Genomic DNA, 19,623 nt, shown 5'->3' on the forward strand with positions numbered 1-19,623 from the left:
ATAATAATTATATATAATAATATTTGTTAAATGATAATAAAATATAAGTAATATCATTATTAATATATTTTTAGTTGAATGATAAAAATTATATTATAAAAATATATAAAATTAAAATATAAAAATCTAAACTAAGGCACTTACATTCAAGAAAATAATAAGTAGTATACATTCAACTAACAAAAGTTAACTCTTAAAAAGTATTGATTTTACAATCATCAAATTTAGCCAATATAAGAGCTAAATGAATTCGCCCAATCAAATCTTAGATTTAATTTTTTTTTTTTTTTTTAAATTTTAAGTTAAAAAATTTGCATCTATGTTATGGACAAGGTATTAGTTTGATAGGAAAATTTAAAAATGATTAATTGAGTTTTTTTTCGCTCTACTAGGGTTTTCATGCGAACTTTCAATTTTCTTGCATATGGCTCTTTGTCTAAGTTTTTCTTCTGTTGTCTCCACTTGTCACATCACATTTACTATGGGAGCTTTAAGGTTAGGTTATAATGGCTTTGGCTAGTGGTGACTCAGTTGTTATTGGTGATCATCCTGCTGCTTCAAATAGCCATGGCACCTCCTTAGAACAAGCACCCTCGCAAATTTGTCTCAAAGGTTTTTCACGAGGTAATCTTGCTATTATCCTTCTTTTGTAAGAATTTGATGTTGCTTGTGATTGGTTAGAACAACATACCTTAATAGGGTATTTTGTGGGTAGGACTCCTCCTGAAGCTATGCTCTATGAATGGGTTAACAAGATTTGGACTCCTCATGGGGTCCGCCTTGACATTGTGCAAAACTTTACCAAATGTTTTTTTAATTTTGCTTTGCCAACCCATCACAAGCAGACACAGTATTTAACAATGCCTCTTGGTTTATGTATTTTTCTCTACTTATTTTTCAAAAATGGTTCCGAGACTTCACAGATGAAAAAAAGCTTAGGGTTCCTGTGTGGATCGAGTTCCTAGGTTTACCCTTGCCATGTTGGCCTTTTATTGAGTCCATTGCCAATACCTTTGGAAAAGTTATCACAAAGGAATATGAGAAATTTTTTAACACTTACCCTCAGAGATGCATTTGTGTCGAAGTTGATCTTTCCAAGGATCTTAAGGATTCTATGGAAATTTAGATTGGGGCTCAAACCTTCTCTTAGAAGGTGCTTTATTTGAACCTTCCCAACACTTGCTATAGGTGCTAATCAACGAAACACAATATCAGGGATTGCCCTTTGGTTGTGCCTAGGGTTAAACCCCTACCTAAAGAAGCTCCTGCCAAGCCAACTGAAGGTAAAAAAGAACAATGGATTGATGTTGGGTGCAAGGGCAAGGTTCCCTCAACTCCCTTGGCTCCTAAATAGTCATATGTGGTGGTCATTGCAGTTCCTTCTATTTCAATAGGAGCGCAAACCCCAACCAACTTAGGGATGCAAGTGGTTTGTTTAGAACCCAACCTAGGTATTTTGTAGGTTTCAAACCTTGCTAGCCCATAGGGGATTAAGGCAGCTACCAAGGCTAACACCTCTGCTGTGGTTCGAACACCTCTTGCTACTTCCATAGCACCTCAAACTGCGCAACATTCTCGAAATCCTCCTGAACGTGCTAAGAAACTAGAGGTGAAACAATAGGCCATTGGTTTAGAAGATTTTCCTTTTGACTTTAACCAGGTTTCTACCTTCTTGTAGAATAACTACTCCTATATTGAGGATGAGGAAGATATGGAAGGATTTCCATGAATTTTTTATCATGGAATGTACGAGGTCTTACAGAGCTCTCCAAAAAGTACTATGTCCGGGACACCCACCATAGACTTGGAAATTTAGATTTTCTTTGTATGCAAGAAGCTAAGATTTCTAGTTTGATGCTTTCTTTTGCATGTTGTGTCATTTGGTTGGATGACATTTCCTTTTCCTCTCAACATGAAGTTGGCAGAGGTGGTGTAGTTACTCTTTTGTCACCTCGTCTTCATTCAGCTATTATTTTTAATGGTTTTGATCCCATGCATAGAATTATCTAGCTATTGCTTTCCATTAACAATTATTCTTTTGGAGTCATTAATGTTTATGCTTCCAATGATGTCATGGAAAGGTCTTAGATGTGGGGTTGGCTGGCTGACAACTTGCCTCCAACTACTTGGGTTATCTGTGGTGACTTCAATATGATTAAAGTGGCCTTTGACAAAGATGACATTTCCCCTTTTGCTGGACAACTGGTGAAAGGGAAGCCTAGTACTACATGCATAATAAATTGGGCCTTTTTGACCCCAATACTAACCGCCACCAACATAGTGGGGTTTAGCACACTTGGTCCAACTTTTGAGTTGGCTCTGACTGCATTTTAAAGCATCTTGATCGTGCCATGATTATTACACAATATTTTTTTTCCTTTTCTGAGGATCACGATTTACCTATCATTCCCCTGCTAGATGAGATGTTATTTGACCACTATCCCAGTTATTTTTTCATTTCATGGCAAACAATTGTCTACAAAGTTGTCAAGTTACAATTATTCCTCAATACGTCTATGTTGATGCATACTTCCACCATTGTTCATATCCTACGTGTCTAGAATTTGGAGCCATGTCCAAATTCCTAGACAGGGTGGATCCAATGGTGGAATGATTCCATTACCAAAACTGCTTGCTTTCTGCACATCTATGGGTGGTAGTTGGCAATTTTCAAAAAGTGGTCTTATGACTCCACTACTTCTACGCTCAAAAAAGCTTTTGAGGCTTTCACCCTTAATACCTTTGATGTGGATTTGTAAGTCTAGCTTGCCAAAATTTGCCATGATAAACAGGTTGCTGATAATTATGCCACTCGAGGAGCCCAAATCAAAGCTCATCTCTATTGGTTGGAGGTTGACAACAAGGCTTCAAAGGAGTTCTTCTAGGCTCTTCGAGCCCATCATACCAAGATTGGGATTAAAAAAATCAAACAAGGCACTTCTATTCTCTCTAGTATCCCTGACATCCTACAAGCATTTGTTCATCAATATGAGAACATTTTTGCTTCACAGGGAAATTTGGTTGCTCAGGAGGAAGCTCTCAGAAAGTGTATCTCTGTTACTCCAAACCACCTAGCAGTTGAGCAACGTGCTTTCTATGAGCAACTTCTTACCCTTTGAGACCTCAAGGACATAGTTTATTCCATGGCTGATGATAAATCCCCTGGGTCTAATGGGTTTCCTTGTGAATTTTCCAAATGCCTCTATGATATGCACACAGTTTATCTTGAAGCCTATAATTTTAAAAGCTTAGGAGCCATTATCAATGAAGGAAATATAAAATTCATACCTAAAGCTAGAGATCTTGAGGATATTTTCAATTGGAGGCCCATTACCCTTCTGAACATGTTTTATAAGATTATTGCCAAGGCAATTTCTCTCAAAATCCACCACCTTCTACCTTTAATTGTGTGGTTTGAGAAAACTAGCTTTATTAAGTCCAGATATCTTCTCGACAACATTATTGCTGTCTGGGAAGGAATGGATTGGGCTCACAAGTCCAAACAACTGGCTATTTTTTGAAGATTAATTTTGCTAAAGCCTATGATTGCATTGAATGACCTTTTATCTTGGTTATGCTCCAAGCTCTTGGTTTTGGTCCCAATTTTGTGCAGTCTTTGGAAATGCTCTTTGACAATGCTAATGCTTGCATTACCATAAATAATTTCCAATTTGATGCCATTGGGATTTTTTGTTCCATTAGGCAAGGTTTCCTCTCTGGTCTCAACGCTTTATATCCTTGCTGCTGAAGGGTTTGGCTATTTGCTAGCCCACTCTATGTCCTTAGGACTGGTTTGTGGCATTTCTTTGCCAAAATCATCTTCCCAATTGGTCAATGGTCATTTTGTTGATGATTCCTTTCTCACTCTTTTGGATGATGAAGAAAACATCAAAAATGCCTTAATTTTTCTTGACAATTTTTGTCAAGCCTCTGACTCTGCTATTCAATGGCATAAAACACTCTACTACCAATAGTCTTTCTTGCCAACACCACCTTGGCTTAGGTAGTTTGAATGGAAATGGGTCACTCATGGGGAGATCTTCCACTTTCTTGGCATTCCATTTTCTTTTCAAGCTTCACCTATTGAACTATGGAGTGCTATGCTTGCCAAGATTACCAAGAAGCTAGATTATTGGCTTACAAAATCGCTTTCTCTTGCAGGCAAATTATTGATTTGTTTGAAAGTTTTTGTAGCTACTCATGTCTATTATTCTTCTTGTTGGGCTCCCTCTAAAGCCTCCTATCAGAAATTGGAAAGATTGCTTTGGAATTTTCTTTGGGCTTCTGGTTTCGATCATCATGGCTTTCACAGAGTTGCTTGGAATTTTTGTTGTCTCCCAAAAGAATCTGGCGGCCTTAGCCTACTTTCCACATAGAAACAAGGCCTTACACTATGTGCTAAATGGATTATTCATACCATCACTAGAGATGAAGCCTAGAAGATTTTGGTTCAGCATTGTATCCCTTCTAGCTTTCTCGTCAATAGCCCTGCATGGAAAGGGATTGGTTTTCACACCCTCCTCATCATGTGAGAGCCTATGATCATACAGGGTTCTTTTGTTATCAAGAGCATATGGAAAGCTTGGGAAGCTATCAAGCCTTGGATTTTCTAGTTTGGTGATGAGTTCCACAATGAACTCTCTTTGAATCAACATAACATTTGGTGGTATCCCCTATTTTCCATCCAAGGTACTCCCCTTGCCAAGACTCAAGGTGCTAGTGCTTTGAATTTTTTCAAATGAGGCATCAAGACTCCTAAAGATCTTTTCTCTGGGGTTTCCATGAGTTTCAAATCTTTGGAAGATATCCATGTCAAGTACCATCTTCTTCATTCAGATTGACAAAATTTTGACTTATTTGAAGATCTTCAATTCTAGTACACTTAATTCATAAAGTGGGTATTTAGTCTATTAGACCTTGGTGGCATGATTGGAAGTGGTATCCTACCACTCCTTTCACCAATTACAAACCAAGTCTTGGTTATAGATGGCTTTCTCCCCATCTGCAGATGGTGGATATGCTCAATTAGAGACAACATTTGCAATCTTCTCTTTCTCAATGGAGAAAGCATTTTGACACTATTTGGAGTGCTATTATAGAACCCAAGATTGCCCATTTTTCTTGGAGTCTAGCTTTTCAAGGTCTTCCCCTTGGACCTCAGCTCAAGCATATTGGGGTTCTGGATCCTAGATGCCCTTTATGTGGTCAACCATAGTCTTTCTTGCATATTTTCTGGTTTTGTAGACACACTCAAAATTACTGGCACTAGATTCATGACTTCTTTAAGTTGTTCAGGCCTAAACCCTTTTCTTGGCACATTGTTATTTTGGGTGATTCCCCCATAATCCCTTAAAAATTTACCCAAATTTGGCATACCTTTAGGATGGAGATATTGTTCACACTATGGAAAGATAGAAATGTTGTTCTTTTCATTCAAAATTTTCTTGATATTAATATTTCTATGTACACTAAGGCATGTATTTGTAATAATGTAACTATGTAGATTCAAGTTCAAGTAAACAAAGTGGCCTTGGAGGTGGCTCACCTACAAGAGCTACTTAACCGATGGGGCAATGCCCCTTGCATTGTTTCCAAAGTTCCTCCAAATGCCTCCGGCTGATACCGCCATGCCTAGAGGCCACCGTCAGTGGTGCCACTCCTTAGACTACCACTCATACACCCCGCACTCCCAAGCTTCCCGCCACCACTCTCCTAGTGGTGGCAATGGTGGATGGAGGTGCCACTTGACTTCCTCACCCCATGGTGGTCCTGTCTAGTCCCTAGCTCCTCCTCCTAGTGCTTGGTGGGCACTCTCTAGGAAATGGCCTTGCCTAGATCTAGTGATTTCACCTCTGCGGCCAGAGATAAAAGATTCTAACTAGGCCACTGATCCTGCTGCTACTGCTACTACTGATGACAGTTGGACTATTCCTAGCCTGCCTCCCAATCCCAAAGATGATTGGGGCTTTCATGATCATTATGAACTACCTCCCTCAATAGGCACTACTTTAGTCACTTGAAGTTGCTATTTATGTTTTTTTTTTTATGAACAGTTTATGATTTTGGCTTCGGTTGTGTCAACTCTTATTGGGTGATATTGTATCCCATAACCCTTTTTTGTGAATTGTAATCTTAGTATATTAATTATTAATATAAAAGGACTATTCATAAAAAAAGAAGATTAATTCTAACTTGTAGAAACTAAAAAATTTAATCACTAGTTAAAGCATAAAAATAAAAAATATCACAATAGTACTTAACCTACCGACAAGTACTAATAATAAAACTTAAAGAGCTATTATTTTCATTAAACCACATTAACAGGAGAGATGATGTAATGCCCTGCCAAGGGATCCAAAGAATTAACCTAGAATTTCACTAAGTTTGGTAGCATTTTTTTTTTCTTTTTTTCATGAAAGTAAATACCACATATAAATTAGGCACAATAATTGAAGCAATAGCAATGTCCATCTGAAATTAAACATAACATACATAATATATTACATTCTTTAAAGATCCCTTAACGTTGAATTACATACATGAATCCATCTAGTACAACATGCATATGAAACAATAATGATAAGTCCAATGTTTATACATTGCATTTCAAAATGCTCAATCATCCACTATACATGTCACAGGGTATGACAAGCTCAAAGAATATACATACATAGAATAAGGTACATCATCCTATTCTAATCCATGATACATCAAAGTAGAGATAAACACATGATACACATGATAAATCATCATAGAAGTCATATACATCCATCATAAAGATCAAACATAATAAATTAAGTGCATGGTTCCTCCCAACCGTTAATAGCATCATTAGACCATTGTGGATCCTAGCCATCCCTCCGTGCATAACATTCCAAACTATCGAAGAGATCATCGGTACTAACATAATAGGAATGTCACTCCTAATATATACAACATCATATGTAGAAAGTAATCTAACATGCAAATAAAAGCATAAGATAACATCATCTAACATATGCTAATCATCAATGAAAAGGATACATATGTACCATCATCATGAAGGATGCATCAACCACGATGTCTCAATGAATCTCAAAATGATAAGAGTGGAAAATACACTACCACCCAACCGCGTGGTACCTAAGTGGTCCACTCCCACCGTGCTGAGGAGATAATCTCAAGTCCCAAATAGGCTATCAAAATCACATAGCACAAATCTCTATAAGTCCAGGAATCCTAAAAGTATACTAACTCAAAGGTTCCAACACAAAATCCGACATCTAATTCCCAGAGGCACACAATGACATGTAGGAACCTACTATGCAAGCGGGAAAGTGTCATCGCAATTATCACGTACAAGTTACCCTGGTAGTTAGCTGAACTCCACGGGTCCATACTAATCTCATGCGGCCACTAGTATCCTCTCATATTGACAAGGCATACTATGAAATTCAAGGTCACAACCATGCGTCTCACTACTCCCATCCTAGCTTGTACAAGCACTCAAGGCATGGGTGAGAACAAAACACTTATCTTTTTAGGTTCATTCATTTAGTATTAGGTGTGAATGTTATCACTTATTAATCCAACTTACAATGAGTTACCCTGACAGCCTCTTAGGGCCCCGGCCCCCATTGCAAGCCACTTCCCATCACTACATGCAGATACCCTACCCTAATGCTCATGGACTCATAAATCTCAAAATCACAAAAGATAATCCATAATAAAATCATCAAATATGCATAAAAGCATCAAATCTCCATGAGCAAACATCCATAGAAAATCATGAACACAACAGCTCTCTATTGGCAACTGAAGTATCACTGATAATCAAAGTATCCAATGGTTCTCAATAACCAAAATATCTATATCTCAATCATATTGATCGAAGACTCCAAAAATGGTTGAGTCAAACATGTCACATCATGACATCATCAAGAATAAACCCACATCATAGTCTTGTCATGGCGACTAGAAAATAACCAAGGTTAACTGATCGATGACCAAAAATAATGGTTAAGTCAAGTATCTCATACATAAGAATCTCAACTATAACAATCAATAATTACACACAATACATAGAGCATTCCATCACATAACCATGGTTGGGTTTATAAAGATCAAGATTAAAACATCATCATGACATCACAAACACATAACTCCCAAGCCTCTAGTAGATGTCCTATAACTGGTCAACACTAGTCAACCCAAAACCCAAAACAATAGCATAAAGAATACACAATGCAAACACATGTTTTGGTTTTGTTAAATTACATCATTGAATAAAGTGTGGAGGTTTTCATTTTTTACGTTTCTCTACCAGGTGGAAAAATTTCATGTTTTATCTACTCATGTATTGTTTTGGATGGATAAAGGTTTTCCTTCTTAAATCTAAAAACCTATTTTCCAATTATAATATTTGTTAAAATCATTCCCCATCAATTACCAGCTAATTTTCATCTATATATATATTTTATAATTTAAAACTATTAATTAAATCTTAGTAGTTAAATATAAAATAATTCATCAATATAAAAGATGAGCCCTTAAGTCCTTTATCAAATAATAATAATTCAAATTTATTAAAAGAAATACATATTTACATACTACACACACACACACACACACACACACACACACACACACACACACACACACACACACACACAATAATAATTATTGCATTTAAAAAAAAAATGAAATATAAAAATTGAATCACACAAATTCAATTGAAGTCATATAATATGGAAAGATGTATATAAAACATGTGTTTTACATATAACAACAACGGTGATAATTTTCTCAGTGATTAATTCACTATTGCCTTTCACAGGCCGTGCAACCCGCATACATAGACATCACCGTAGCACATACGGCTCCGTCCGCTACCATAAGCAAAGCTAAATGGGTACGGGGTTGGGGTAAATCCGCCCCTGTGCTAATAGCCTCTTTCATGAATAGTGGTGGTATGGGGAAGGGTGAAAGTACACCCGCCCCCCCTACAATGCATATTATATATGTTTTCTTTAAATCGCATAGCGATTTTAGTCGTTGGGTATTATATGCAATTTCGATTTTAAATTAAATAAATAAATATATGTATATATATACACACACATATATATATATATACATATATATATATACATATATATATATATACATATATATATATACATATATATATATATACATATATATATATATACATATATATATATATACATATATATATACATATATATATACATATATATACATATTTATACCCTCATATATATATATATTTATATAGATATAGATACATACAGATCTTAAAACATCACAACATATAATCATGTATACATATATATAAATAATTGCATATATATATATATATGTGTATGCAAATTGACAAAACATAAGGTATATATATAAATTTCAATCTTCGAAATTTTCTTATAAACCATTGATCTCAAATTTTTTTTAATAATTAATCTAACGGGTTTGACTATGAATCTCAACCCTAGCCCCGTGCTCTTTTCAAATCTATGCATATAAAATTCTCAAATAAATTAATCTACCCATATTGAGAATGCATAAAAATATGAAACTTCTTAGAAGACATATGGAAGACACGAAGAAGACAGGGAATGCGTGATGCGGAAATAGCATAAATAAAATCACAAGAATCTACTCGGATTCTGATGCTAAATCGCTCTTCCTTAGAAAATCCGCAGAGCAAGCTCCTCCCTTCTTCAGAATTCTTGAGTCCTCCAATGCTCCAATTGTACTCCCAACGCTCTGTCTAAGCTTCTAAGAATGCCTGAATATAAAGAGCTTTCAAGAAACATCTAGAATGCTTCTAGAAATAGCTAGAAGGTGTCACCAACTAAGCATGGGTCTTTTCCAACCTTCAAGATGAGCCATAGGGTTGTAGACACCATGTGCTTAATTGATGCACTAACCCCCGTGTTGTTGACACATGAGAAAAAGAAAAGTGCGTTAACTCCCATGGAAGCTTATAACTCCAATTCACTTTTTATATAATTTCTATTTAAATCTTTATGACTTTTATTTCAATTTTTATAACTTTTATTATTATTATTTATTACTTTATTATTATTTTATTATTATTATTAATTTTAATTTTCTAATTTTCTTTTATTTAATTCATTTTTCCTCAATAATTCACATTTAATTAATTATAATCAAAATATCAAATAACATGATATTTTATATTAATTTCCTCAAATAATTAATTTATTAATTAATCTATTTATTAAGACTTAATTAATAGAAAATTCACCATAGACCTCCAAGATAAAATATGAAAACCCATCATAGAGAAAATCACTCAAAATCAGTCTAAAGGGTTAAAAATCATGAATCATGTCATCCGACACATTTGGTGGGTAAAATATCTAGATACTTGTCCTACCTCACTAGGACAATTGGCTTAAGGGTTTGGGATTTGGACTTGAGAATTTATCTCCCTTCTCTTAGCATTGAGATAGTGTAATAGGGTACGCTCATCCTAGCAATTCAGGGAAGTCGATACTCGGTACCTGCAACCTGCAGAAAAACCATGCATGTACATACAATATATAATGCTAAGCTAAACAGACAATAGCAGGAAGTGGTGCATTGTGTAGATCCCGACTAAGCAGGTGACTACGAATCCCTTCCTTAACCACATCAGAAATGCCATACATTAAGAAAACACGCACACCATACACATGCAAGTGTGGGGTAAGTATCCATAATAAAACACATGAGATAATAACCATCAACTAATCATCAACCATAGCTGAAAACAATATAATGATCATCTTGTATGCATGAAATGTAAAGTCTAAATGATCTCATCACATAATCTCTGAATCCATAATATAATGTCTGATAGTCTCAAAGCAATACCATTAATTCATCAACATAAAACTAGTCCATCATAGTCTAATAATAAGTCTAGAAAAGATGTGAATGAGGGTAGGCACTACATCGATTGGAGTTTTGATACCCATAATATTATTATATTCTATTGTTGGAAAAGTAAATTGATTGAGAGTTGTAAAATCTATATCTCTAAAATTTACATATTTGTTTATTAATGAAGATATCTTTATATTATATTAAAAACAAACAATTTGTAAACACTTATGAATATAATAAATATAATATGATAGTATTAATTATAATAGTATATTCAATTTACATATGTATCCTATTAACTATAATCATACAAAACATATTTATGAACCATTAACTATAATTATATAACACATATATAACAACAAGTACATGCCGCTATTGCTTATCTAATGGTTATTTTTTTCAAGTCCAACCAATTAGATGCAAGATTTTTTTACTTTTTATTTTAAGTTTTAATTATTCTAATGTTTAGATATGATGTATGTATGAAATATATATATATTCAAACCAAAACTTAAGAATTAATAAACATATAAATATATGTTATTATTCTATTAATTCCTATTTTGTAATTGATTATTCCTTGCCATTAATTGAAACCAAATACAACAAGAGCCATGATACAACTTGAGTCCTACCTAATAAAAAAACATTAAGATTAAAACAGATGTACAAATTTTATAAATGATAATAATAGATAGTTAATATTCATAATAAACCATATTATATATTAAGACCTCCTATAATATTAATATCTTTCTTTATGATGCAAAGGTGTATTGAACAATCCTAAATCTGTATATTCTTGCTTCACTTTATAACACTCACTTTAAAAAAGAATTAAGATTAAAATATATGTACAAATTTTATAAATGATAATAATAAATATTTAATATTCATAATAAACTATATTATATATTAAGTCGTCCTATAATATTAATATCTTTCTTTATGATGTAAAGGTGTATTGAACAATCCTAAATCTGTATATTCTCGCTTCACTTTATAACACTCAATTTACTTTATTGTAAAATTGACAAAGCTCATACACATTCTTATAATAGACCTAATTTCATTTTCAATATTGTCATATGACTTCCGATTAACCAAATCTTGAATTTGGTGCCTTTTAAATATAAGCTCATGCAAGTTTGTCTCACTTAGATATCCTAACTCATTACAAGTCAAATACAACTAGAAACAACTAATGGAATGAATCAATTCTTGAAATCATCTCTCTTCAAACTTATTTTACACCCAATACCTTTTAAAACATAAATCAGATCCAAATGCTCAACAATAACAAAGAAGACAAGCATTGGGTAATAACCAATAATTGTCCACATAAGGAATTCTAACCATGTAACCAATGGTATCTTTCAAGCCCAATGATGTACTCCATCCAAATTCATTCCTAACCAAACTTGAATAAATGCCCATACATTTATGAGTCAATTTAATTCAACTAGGATAGTACAAAATTTATTTAAAAATTAGGTATATGTAATTATATGGACAATCTTGCATTCTCCCAATTCTTGAATTGGCTTCTATGCAGAACATAATACAAGTCAATGCAAACAATTTCTTGAAACATCTATTGCTAGTCAAACTCTCAAACTAGAGTTGGTTTGTTCCTGTTGCATTAACCAATTTGAAATAGAAGTAAACTTATTCCATACATGACCGATTCAAATTGGATTTTTTTTATAATCTCAATCAACAAAATGATAAACATGATAATATGAAACCAAATCAAGTTTGTAAGTAATGAATCATTGTTTTTGTTTGAACTTTATGTGCAACAATAATTCAAACCCAAAAAATTTATGACTGGAACTTTTGTCTTTAGAAAAACAAACCAATTATAAATTATTTTGTGAGAGATATTGAATTCTCATAAAACTATGAAGGAAATTTTTTGTATTTCAACAAGGCTACTTCTGAATAATAATTATCCAACATCTTGGACTATGCCTGGAAGACAACAAGAGTCTTTTGATTAATTACATTTTTCTAATTGTTTACAATAGAAAGTTACTTGGTTTTTTTACAAAAAATTGGTGGGAAGAAAAATATTTTAAATTTTTTGAAAAGAAAAATAAAAAAATCACCAGCAAAAATATGATAAGTCAATGAGGGAAAAGAAACAATTTTTAAAAAAATTAAAATTAAAAAAAAAGTCTTTAAAACATTACAATTGTAATTTAATATTTTTAGGATGGATGCAACACAATTATATCAAATTAACATACATTAAATTAATAAAAATAATATTTTTATGACTTTTAATTTTTTGATTGTGAGACAATATTTTGAATTTTTTGAAAAGAAAAATAATAAAACCACTAGCAAAAATATGATAAGCCAAATAGAAAAAAGAAACAACCTTTTATAAATTAAATTTTTAAAAAAAGAGTTGTGTAAACATTACAATTGTAATTTAATATATTTGGATTGTAGGCAAACTAAAGTAGAAAATGAGGTGTAAATATAAGTCTCTGCCTATATAGGCGGGACTAATAAAATGAGATCTATAAGAAAATATCATTAGCATTAACATAAAAATATTAATAAAATAAACCTAAAATCAAACTAAAAATTACAAACTAACTATAAAAGAGACTCTAATTATATAGACCATACAATCTACTAAATTGAATATCATCCACTATCTATTAAGAACAAGTTTTGTTCCTTTACTTGTATGTCTAATATAATTCCTATATTATACAAAATTAACTTTTTTTTAATATATGCAATATGTTAATACTATTGTATCAAGAAGCACTCTTTGATACCTATATATAAGAATATGAAACACATAAAAGATAGGATTAATGAAATAAAAATATTTGATATGAATAAAAATAGATACACATGATTTTGAATGAATTTTTAGTGATTTAGTATTTTAAGAAAATATAATATTATAATTATTTTTATATATTAAATTAGAAGCTATTTTTAATTATTAATATTTTTCTACTAAAAATATTATTTTCTAGATAGTTGAATATGTATGTACTTTATAAAAATATAGAATGATAAATTTTTAATCATTTAAAATTAAAAAAAATATAAATTCCATATAAAAGGTTTATCTATTAATTTTTAAAATAGTAATCATATATAAAATTAAATTATGTTAAGTATTAAGTAATTCAATTTATTCTCAAGTAAGTATTAAATTTTAATCTTTGTGAGCCACTATGTAGCACTCATTATTATTATTGAAGTAAAATATTGTAATGATAGTTGGAATGTTTATGAATAATAATGAAAATTAGTTATTCATTTATTATTTATTAACTAATTAAAATTTCTATATATATATATAATATGTTAAGAGTGTGGCTATAGCAACTAAAATATTTATAATTATATTATAATAATTTTAAATTTCAAAAAGATATTACTTTGTTAAAGCTTTTATATTCAGAGAGAGCTTCTTAAAGTAGTCATTATGAGATTTTAAAAATATCTCATTTTTATGTTTCTAATTATATTGATTTTCCATTTAGATACTCAACAAATTAAAATTTGCTAAGATCATTTTCTTAGCGAGAAGATAATATTCATAGTTTGTGAATAGGTAGTACTATTTTTTTTAATCATAGTGTGATTTACTCTTTTTGTATTATTACCAAATAAGAAATTGTGACAAGAAATAAGAAGAGTTCAAACTTTGATTGTTCTTTACATTCAATAAGACATATGGAAAACTATTAAGATTGGGACTTTGTATGGATAGTTGGACTTAATATATTTGATGTTAATGTTCTCAATGTCCTCCCATATGCCAACCTGATTCTTCTTCATAAATTGGTCTATACAGTTGTCACTAGGAGGATACATGACATGAAGAAAGTGCATTAAGAAGTCTACATTTCTTCCAACAACATTCTCCCATTTATTAAATCTTCTATTGAAAAAGAAGATTGTTGAAGTATAAAAATGAGGGAGATTGATGAAACCTATCATGGGAACAATCATTATTTTGTCATTGATGTCAAACCTCCTACTTGTTGGTAAGACAATTGTCAACTTTGGTTAGAATACTATCATTTGATTGATTGATGAAGAGGATTTGAAAATAAAGGATAACAAGAGTACCTAGAGAAAGGTTGAGTTATATGGTGTATAAAAGGAGTGCTAAGACCAAGTAAGACTTTGATGATAAAGTGTATTTTTTATCTACTCAAGGCTACAATGAAATGATACTTGAGTAAAGAGAAGAAGAAGGCTAAGAAAAAATAAACATGTCTACTAGGCCTGACCAAGCAAACAATGGAAGCCAAGCAATTTAGTTCAGGCCAAGCACAAAGATGGTTATGACCGAACCGAGAAAAGTTTAGTATGTGTTGAGTGTTAGCAAACTTATTTTGTGTCAAGCACTAGAAGATGAGAGTTTTGATTGAGAAAAGACTTAGTTCATGATGAGAAACCTAGTGTTGATCGAGCATAAGAAGTTAGGTATTGCCAAGTAAATAAAATGTTATTTCTGAGTGACAACATAAAGAGTTTGATGAAGATTTGATGAATTTGAGCTGAGAAAGTTGATCTCTCGAATTATTTGAAGCATGTTGAAGATAAGCTTGATGAGCTAGTGGCATAGAATTCAAGATAAACTATTTGAAGAGGATTGTAAGAGAAGTTTCTAGAGGGACCATAGCGAAAAGAGGGAGGATTTGATGAATCTAACCTAACCCTAAGATGGACGATTGTGATGAAGTGGAAAAAGATCAAAATCCTCTATATAAGGAGATATAAGGCCAAAAGCAAAGTGTGAATTGTGTGAGCAAAAAAGAGGAGTCTGGAGGTGTTGCTTCATATGGAGGCTGAAGGACTGAACTTGCAGTTGGCATACTAAGCAGGAAGGCTTAAGGAGGTGAAGGCTTGAAGGGTGAAAAAAAAATCATAGATGAAGGGGAATGAATGCCAAGGTGAATGTAGAGCTGAATGAGAGATCTGTAATATGCAAGTGAGTTTTTTTGTTATCAGATCAAGTCCTACTCTTACTTTCTAACAATTGTATTAGTCTAGATAAAACCTTTGGATTAAGATTGAACTAATAGTCATGAGTAAATCCTTTAACTAGGTGACATTCTAATGGAATATTCTAAAGTCCTCTAACAAGGCTCACTTTTAATAAGGTGATTGAAATCCTTTAATCAAGGTCACATTTAATAGTGCGTATTGTAACCTTTAAGAGGGTTGGCTTCTCACAGGGATCACTTTAGAAGAGTGAAAATTGGTAGCATGTTACTGGTAGTTTTTCCCAAATTGGGTTTTCATGTTAAATCCTTGTGTCAAATTGTTTGATTGAATTTGTAGTATTTCATGTTTACATTTATGCAAAGTTCATTTGACCTAGGATAATAATATACTAAGATTTGAGATATTGGATAATCTAATCAATGCATGCAAATGTATTTGCTGAGTACTGAAAAGTTTTATTTGTACATTTGGACCTTAGATAACTAATTCACCCCCCTCTCAATTATTCTAAATTATTCCAACAATTGGTATCAGAGTGCTTGGTTGTTGTGAAGGAAAAAGTTTGAAGGTACTTGAAGCTAAAGGTGAAGATGTATAGAAAGGGAGTGCCCAAGTTAAATAAGGAAAAATTTTTGACATGGAAAAGTTTGATGAAGTTGCATCTAGGTGGACTTGGAGATTATGCACAGTCAACTATCACCACTGAATATGTTGAAGTAGTTGGAGCCCCAACTATTAAACAAATGAAACAAAAGAAAGAACACAATTAGGCAATGTTGGAGATTGCTTTGCCCTAAGCTATTTAGAGTTTGAAGCTATCAAATAATGTACTATTGATAAAGGAATATGGGATGCCCTATAGAAGATCTATGGAGGAGACAAGAATGTGTTGAGAGCCAAAGCAAAAAGTTTAAGAGTAAAATTTGATGAAATGTGAATGCAAGAAGGTGAAACTATACTCTAGTATTGTGCAAGAATCAAAGATGTTGTAAATGAAATGAAAGGAGAAAATGAAATTATTAAGATGAAATTATGATCAATAAAGTTTTAAGAACCCTTCTGCCTATCTATGTTATTAGAGTCTCTTCTATACAAGAACTGAGGTGTACTCCTAGTAGTGATCTAACCCTTGAAGGACTAGTTGGTAGACTCACTACTTTTGAACTTTCAAATTCTAATAATTTCAAATATGAGAATATTGATTCTACTTTCAAAGATAAACTACCACTCCAAGAACCTAAAGGAAAGAAAAGGGTCAAGCATGTCACTAGTGATAGTGACATAGATGATGAAGATATAAAAGAACTGGAGGCACTATTGGCTAGGATATTTCATAGAGGAAAAGGAAAATACAAAGGTAAGTTATCCATCATATATTTTAATTTTAATGAAGTTGGTCATATTGTAGCAAGATGTCCTAAGAAGACAAACAAAAGAAATGAAAACAAATCCAAAAATAGAAAAGATGAGATTAAGAAAAGCTATAAAGACAAGGGAAAGAAAGCTTGTTACATTGTTGAAGACAAATCTAATGATGAATCAGATGATCATGATGACAAAATTGTCCATGTTTCTATGAAAGATAATTTAGATGAAGATAAGTCAAATGCATTGGTATCTTATGTAACCAAAAGTGATAGATGTATCATTGGTAGTCGATGTTCTCATCACATGACTGGTGACAAAAGTAAGTTCAATAACCTTGAGCATTATAATGGAAATAGTGTTAGATTTGGTAATGATGGACCTTGTCCAGTGAAAGGTAAAGGATAAATAAGATTGAAAAACAAGATCAGGTACATGACAATGCTTACTATGTGGAAGGACTTAACTATAATCTATTGAGCATGTCAAAATTAAATAGTTTAGGATGCATAGTTGAATTTGAACACAAGAAAGCTAAGATCTATGGTGCTAATGGAGAACTCATTGGAAGTGGTGATTAGACAAGAGGTAATCTATTTTATCTTGACATGACTGAAACAACCTATCTTGTTGTACAATCTGATGATGTGTGGCTATGACACAAAACATTATGTCATGTAAATTTTGACAACTTGGTTAGTATTAGTAAGATGAAAAGAGTTAGAGGTTTACCAAACTTAAAGAAACCTGATAATGTGATTTACAAACAATGACAATTAGGCAAGATGAAAAAGTCTAGTTTTAAGAGTAAGACTCATGCTTTAAAATAAATTTTGGAATTAGTTCATACTGATCTATGTAGACCAATTGATGTGTAAAGCTACAAAGGTGAAAAGTATTTTATTCTATTTGTTGATGATTACTCAAGAATGATGATAGTGATGTTTTTTAGAGAAAAATATGATGCTTTTCAAATGTTTAAGTGGTATCTTAAAAAAGAAAAGAAAATGAAACTGGTAAAAGCTTGAAATGTCTAAAATTTGATAGAGGTGGAGATTTCACATTGAATGAATTCAACAATTTTTGCAATGACAATGGAATAAAAAGACAAACTTTTACACCAAGGACCCCTCAACAAAATGGAATAGATGAAAGGAGGAGAACATCTATGATGGATTATGCTAGAACACTGATGATGGATAAGAATATCACTTTGAAATACTGGAGTGAAGGTGTCAGCACAAGTGTCTATACCTTGAACCAAGTACAAGTCAAGAAAGGTACAAATTTCACACCTTTTGAATTATGGTATGGATACTCACCCAATGTCAAATATTTTAAATTACTTGGAAGCAAGTTTTTCTTTCTTAAGGACAACAGAAATGAAAAACTTGATGCAAAAAGTGAAGAAGGTATATTCCTAGGATATTCCACAAGAAGTAAAGCTTATATGTGTTTAAATACTAACACTAACAAAGTTGTGGAAAGTGAAAATGTAAGAATTGATGAATATATAGAAATACATGAAGATGAAAAAAAGAAGGAATCTGAGAACTAAAAAACCTTTATGTGTACTACTATGAAGGCATGTCTGCTAATGTTGATGATACTATAAACCAAGATATTAATCAACAAGAAAGAGTGACTTTCGAGTCACATACAATGGATGTTGAATTGCATTTAGGAGCTGAGTTACAATCAAAAGCCAAGGTACATTACGATGTCAAAATAAGTTTATAGGAAAGGAATGTCGAGTTACCTAACAAAGAAGTACACAATGAACCTGGGATTAAACTTCATGAATGACCTATTATTGAAGAAAGAAGAATAGAGCCAAGATTATCAAAATATGTTAGAAGACATCATCCTGCTGAAAAAATAATTAGAGAAAAAGAGGATGGACCAATGACAAGGAATAGATTAAGGAATGAAATATGTTTGTTAAGAATACATGAACCTAAATCATAGAAGGATGCATTAGAGAATGAAGACTAGATTCAAGCCATGAAAGAAGAAATTGATAAGATTGAGAAGAACAAAACCTAGATACTAGTACCAAAACCAGAGGGAAAGAATTTTATTGGAACAAAGTGGGTAAATAGAAAAAAATTGGATAAGAATGGTGAAGTAACAAGGAATAAGGTAAGGAGATATGAATGTATATATTAAAACCATTATTGATGAGTTATTGGAGTCTTGGAATGGGGTCACTATGTATGACATCTCTAGACCAATAGGATAAATAAAATTTTAATTTTGTGTAACACTTGTATAGACAATACATGATTCCCCTAGGCTAACACATTTTTGTGATATATAAATTTGTGGTCCAAAGATGAAATCTCGTTGTTCAAAAAGTTTAGG

Source organism: Cupressus sempervirens, chromosome 8 (genome assembly GCF_028749045.1).
Source record: "Cupressus sempervirens isolate cs-2001-9-10 chromosome 8, ASM2874904v1, whole genome shotgun sequence".
Classification (NCBI taxonomy): Eukaryota; Viridiplantae; Streptophyta; class Pinopsida; order Cupressales; family Cupressaceae; genus Cupressus; species Cupressus sempervirens.